Source organism: Pristiophorus japonicus, chromosome 11 (assembly GCF_044704955.1).
Source record: "Pristiophorus japonicus isolate sPriJap1 chromosome 11, sPriJap1.hap1, whole genome shotgun sequence".
In the NCBI taxonomy this organism is placed as follows: domain Eukaryota; kingdom Metazoa; phylum Chordata; class Chondrichthyes; family Pristiophoridae; genus Pristiophorus; species Pristiophorus japonicus.
Window position 1 is genome coordinate 57,098,908 of NC_091987.1, and position 6,000 is coordinate 57,104,907.

The 6,000-nt window shown below is 46.0% G+C and overlaps 1 protein-coding gene across 9 annotated transcripts in view; it reads right to left on the bottom strand.

The window, feature by feature from the left end:
• riox2 (ribosomal oxygenase 2) overlaps nucleotides 1–5,427 on the bottom strand; it is an 84,099-nt gene extending 78,672 nt beyond the window's left edge. For 2 of the 9 annotated variants that reach the window (XM_070893399.1, XM_070893400.1), the window contains exon 1: nucleotides 5,296–5,425. The gene's annotated coding sequence lies outside the window, so the exon portion shown is untranslated. Of the gene's footprint in view, nucleotides 1–724; nucleotides 846–5,149 lie in introns of those variants that run through there. The other 7 variants (XM_070893393.1, XM_070893394.1, XM_070893402.1 and 4 more) reach the window with 6 other exon arrangements.
• Nucleotides 5,428–6,000: the final 573 nt, after the last annotated feature.

Below are 6,000 nucleotides of genomic sequence, written 5' to 3' on the forward strand. Positions count from 1 at the left end.
AGTTAAGTTTCTGGTCAATGGTGATGGTAGGAGATTCTGTGATGGTAATGCCACTGAATGTCAAGGGGAGGGGGCTAGACTTCCTCTAGTTAGAGGATGGTCATTGCCTAGCGCTTGTGTAGCACAAATGTTAGTTGCCATTTATCAGCCCAAGCCTGAATGTTGTCCAAGTCTTGATACATGCGGGCACGGACTGCTTCATTATTTCATTATTTGAGGAGTTGTAAATGGAACTGAACACTATGCAATTATCAGCGAACATCCCCAAATCTGACCTTATGATGGAGGGAAGGTAATTGATGAAGCAGCTGAAGATGGTTGGGCCTAGGACACTGCCCCGAGGAACTCCTGCAGTGATGTTTTGGGGCTGAGATGACTGCCCTCCAATAACCACAATGATCTTCCTTTGTGCTAGGTATGACTCCAGCCAGCGAAATGTTTTCCCCCTGATTCCCATTGACTTCAAATTTACGAGGGCTCCTTGATACCACACTCGGTCAAATGCTGCCTTGATGTCAAGGGCAGTCACTCTCAACATTTTTTTGATCATCGTGCTTTTCCTACTTGGTTACTTAAAAATATCTACCACCATTCAGTAAATATACATGTCAAGTATATTTACCTGTATCTAATGTATGTAAAACATGTTCTACTAAAATTAGTGCATGTGGCTTAAACATGTGTTGCAGTAGTACTATTGGACAATATTGGGCTAGAGAACAACCTTGTGGCACTCCTTCATGCTGCCTTCGGTGTTTGAATGTCTCCCTTGTATCTCAGTGATGAAAAACAGACGCAGTGCTCAAGATCTGGGCTGACCAGAGCACTGTACAATTTGATCAGGACTTCATAGAATCATAAAGAAAAAGAAAATACTTGCATTTATATAGCGCCTTTCATGACCAGCAGACATCACAAATTGCTTTACAGCCAATGAAGTACTTTTTGGAGTGAATTCACTGTTGTAATGTAGGAAACGTGACACCCAATATGTGCACAATAAGCTCCCACCAACAGCAATGTGATAATGACCAAATAATCTGTTGTTATGTTGATTGAGGGATGAATATTGGCCAGGACACTGGGGATACCCCTCCTGCTCTTCTTCAAAATAGTGCCGTGGGATCTTTTACGTCCACCTGAGAGAGCAGACAGGGCCTCGGTTTAACGTCTCATCCGAAAGAGGGCACCTCCAACAGTGCAACACTCCCTCAGCACTACACTGGAGTCTAACATAGGTTTTTGTGCTCAAGTCTCTGGAGTGGGACCTGAACCCACAACCTTCTGACTCAGAGGCGAGGATGCTGCCAACTGAACCACGGCTGACACGGCTGATGTTTACGGCACAGGAGGCAATTCGGCCCAGGATAGCGCAGATGAATACGTGGCTTGAGCAGTGGTGCAGCAGGGAGGGATTCAAATTCCTGGGGCATTGGGACCGGTTCTGGGGGAGGTGGGACCAGTACAAACCGGACGGTCTGCACCTGGGCAGGACCGGAACCAATGTCCTAGGGGGAGTGTTTGCTAGTGCTGTTGGGGAGGATTTAAACTAATATGGCAGGGGGATGGGAACCAATGCAGGGAGACAGAGGGAAACAAAAAGGAGGCAAAAGCAAAAGACAGAAAGGAAATGAGGAAATGTGGAGGGCAGAGAAACCCAAGGCAAAGAACAAAAAGGGCCACTGTACAGCAAAATTCTAAAAGGACAAAGGGTGTTAAAAAAACAAGCCTGAAGGCTTTGTGTCTTAATGCAAGGAGTATCCGCAATAAGGTGGATGAATTAATTGTGCAAATAGATGTTAATAAATATGATGTGATTGGGATTACGGAGACGTGGCTCCAGGATGATCAGGGCTGGGAACTCAACATTCAGGGGTATTCAACATTCAGGAAGGATAGAATAAAAGGAAAAGGAGGTGGGGTAGCATTGTTGGTTAAAGAGGAGATTAATGCAATAGTTAGGAAAGACATTAGCTTGGATGATGTGGAATCTATATGGGTAGAGCTGCAGAACACCAAATGGCAAAAAACATTAGTGGGAGTTGTGTACAGACCTCCAAACAGTAGTAGTGATGTTGGGGAGGGAATCAAACAGGAAATTAGGGGTGCATGCAATAAAGGTGTAGCAGTTATAATGGGTGACTTTAATATGCACATAGATTGGGCGAGCCAAACTGGAAGCAATACAGTGGAGGAGGATTTCCTGGAGTGAATAAGGGATGGTTTTCTAGACCAATATGTTGAGGAACCAACTAGGGGGGAGGCCATCTTAGACTGGGTGTTGTGTAATGAGAGAGGATTAATTAGCAATCTCATTGTGCGAGGCCCCTTGGGGAAGAGTGACCATTATATGGTGGAATTCTGCATTAGGATGGAGAATGAAACAGTAAATTCAGAGACCATGGTCCAGAACTTAAAGAAGGGTAACTTTGAAGGTATGAGGCGTGAATTGGCTAGGATAGATTGGCGAATGATACTTAGGGGGTTGACTGTGGATGGGCAATGGCAGACATTTAGAGACCGCATGGATGAATTACAACAATTGTACATTCCTGTCTGGCGTAAAAATAAAAAAGGGAAGGTGGCTCAACCGTGGCTATCAAGGGAAATCAGGGATAGTATTAAAGCCAAGGAAGTGGCATACAAATTGGCCAGAAATAGCAGCGAACCTGGGGACTGGGAGAAATTTATAACTCAGCAGAGGAGGACAAAGGGTTTGATTAGGGCAGGGAAAATGGAGTACGAGAAGAAGCTTGCAGGGAACATTAAGGTGGATTGCAAAAGTTTCTATAGGTATGTAAAGAGAAAAAGGTTAGTAAAGACAAACGTAGGTCCCCTGCAGTCAGAATCAGGGGAAGTCATAACGGGGAACAAAGAAATGGCAGACCAATTGAACAAGTACTTTGGTTTGGTATTCACCAAGGAGGATACAAACAACCTTCCGGATATAAAAGGGGTCAGATGGTCTAGTAAGGAGGGGGAACTGAAGGAAATCTTTATTAGTCGGGAAATTGTGTTGGGGAAATTGATGGGATTGAAGGCCGATAAATCCCCAGGGCCTGATGGACTGCATCCCAGAGTACTTAAGGAGGTGGCCTTGGAAATAGCAGATGCATTGACAGTCATTTTCCAACATTCCATTGACTCTGGATCAGTTCCTATCGAGTGGAGGGTAGCCAATGTAACCCCACTTTTTAAAAAAGGAGGGAGAGAGAAAACAGGGAATTATAGACCGGTCAGCCTGACCTCAGTAATGGGTAAAATGATGGAATCAATTATTAAGGATGTCATAGCAATGCATCTGGCAAATGGTGACATGATAGGTCCAAGTCAGCATGGATTTGTGAAAGGGAAATCATGCTTGACAAATCTTCTGGAATTTTTTGAGGATGTTTCCAGTAAAGTGGACAAAGGAGAACCAATTGATGTGGTATATTTGGACTTTCAGAAGGCTTTCGACAAGGTCCCACACAAGAGATTAATGTGCAAAGTTAAAGCACATGGGATTGGGGGTAGTGTGCTGATGTGGATTGAGAACTAGTTGTCAGACAGGAAGCAAAGAGTAGGAGTAAACGGGTACTTTTCAGAATGGCAGGCAGTGACTAGTGGGGTGCCACAAGGTTCTGTGCTGGGGCCCCAGCTGTTTACATTGTACATTAATGATTTAGACGAGGGGATTAAATGCAGTATCTCCAAATTTGCGGATGACACTAAGTTGGGTGGCAGTGTGAGCTGCGAGGAGGATGCTATGAGGCTGCAGAGTGACTTGGATAGGTTAGGTGAGTGGGCAAATGCATGGCAGATGAAGTATAATGTGGATAAATGTGAGGTTATCCACTTTGGTGGTAAAAACAGAGAGACAGACTATTATCTGAATGGTGACAGATTAGGAAAAGGGAAGGTGCAACGAGACCTGGGTGTCATGGTACATCAGTCATTGAAGGTTAGCATGCAGGTACAGCAGGCGGTTAAGAAAGCAAATGGCATGTTGGCCTTCATAGCGAGGGGATTTGAATACAGAGGCAGGGAGGTGTTGCTACAGTTGTACAGGTCCTTGGTGAGGCCACACCTGGAGTATTGTGTACAGTTTTGGTCTCCTAACTTGAGGAAGGACATTCTTGCTATTGAGGGAGTGCAGCGAAGATTCACCAGACTGATTCCCGGGATGGCGGGACTGACCTATCAAGAAAGACTGGATCAACTGGGCTTGTATTCACTGGAGTTCAGAAGAATGAGAGGGGACCTCATAGAAACGTTTAAAATTCTGACGGGTTTAGACAGGTTAGATGCAGGAAGAATGTTCCCAATGTTGGGGAAGTCCAGAACCAGGGGTCACAGTCTGAGGATAAGGGGTAAGCCATTTAGGACCGAGATGAGGAGAAACTTCTTCACCCAGAGAGTGGTGAACCTGTGGAATTCTCTACCACAGAAAGTAGTTGAGGCCAATTCACTAAATATATTCAAAAGGGAGTTAGATGAAGTCCTTACTACTCGGGGGATCAAGGGTTATGGCGAGAAAGCAGGAATGGGGTACTGAAGTTTCATGTTCAGCCATGAACTCATTGAATGGCGGTGCAGGCTAGAAGGGCTGAATGGCCTGCTCCTGCACCTATTTTCTATGTTTCTATGTTTCTATGTAACATATATTTTACTGTCTTGGCTATATAGTGCAACAATCTAGTTGACTATGTTAGTGGTAGCTTCTCACTGATTGAGCATGTTTAGTGTCGAGTCTACTCACTTCTTGGTCTCTTGATATCAACAAGCAGGAAGCTGAGGAGAGCAAGTTTGGTGGTACTGAACTTCAAGTGAAGGGGGTCATGTGAACAGATGAACTACACCATAAAGTAAGTGAGTTTGGTGAAGGTGGGGAAGAATTGTGGAATAAAGGTTGGATCGCAGAGGGGGATAGTTTGAAAGAGGATTAGAGTCAGAGGGGCAGGAGGTGAATGAGAGGCCGGTGACCCGGGGGTGTCTTGAGATTTACGGGAGCCAGTGGCGGTACAGGTCAGTGTGAGGACTCCAGTCAACACTACGACCACACACTGTCCGGCTCCAACCACAGTCGGGGATTAAAGGTGCCTGGATCCTGAAGACTGTCCCTGGATAGCTGCTGACCGGAGACGCTCCGCACTAGGGCCGCCGTTACCTGGAGACGCTCCCGCTCCGCGCTCGGGCCGCCGTTACCTGGAGACGCTCCGCGCTCGGGCCGCCGTTACCTGGAAACGCTCCGCGCTCGGGCCGCCGTTACCTGGAGACGCTCCCGCTCCCGCTCCGCGCTCGGGCCGCCGTTACCTGGAGACGCTCCCGCTGGGGCCGCCGCGTGCCCAGCGGATTCCAATTTTCCAAACAGACCCACGGGCCAGCGTCACCCTCTACAGCTTCCGACAGAAACCAGCCCGGGAGATAAGTTCCGCCCGCTGCCAGTCAGAAATGTGCTAAAATCGACCATAAAAACAGCGGTCACCAAGATATTAATAAGTCGTGGCAGCGGTGCCATCACAAGAATTAAAACGTAATTCGGTATGGTGTTTAAATGTATTTTGTTTTTATTAATTAAGGGAATTAATTCAACGGCATGATCCAGAGCAGCTGATTGGTTGCTGAGCCTGTTATGTCTGGCGACTTCCACCTCAGCTCCATAAATACACTCACTGAAACAATACTTGCTTAAAAGCTGTTCATCTCTTACATCTTCCAGTTCTGATGTAAGGTCATTGGCCTGAAATGTGTTAGAAATTAGGGGTGCCTAAAAATGTATATGGTTATGCAAATTAAACTGACGCAAATAATACTGTGTTTAAATGATTGTATGTTTTTGCTCCAGAGCATTATATAGGATTACATGGGATATACGGCACAGAAACAGGCCATTCGGCCGATCCAGTCCATGCCAGGGATTATGCTCCACTCGAGCCTCCTCCCGTCTTTCCTCATCTAAATCTATCAGTATAACCCTCTATTCCCTTCTCGCACATATCCTTGTCTAGCCTTCCCTTA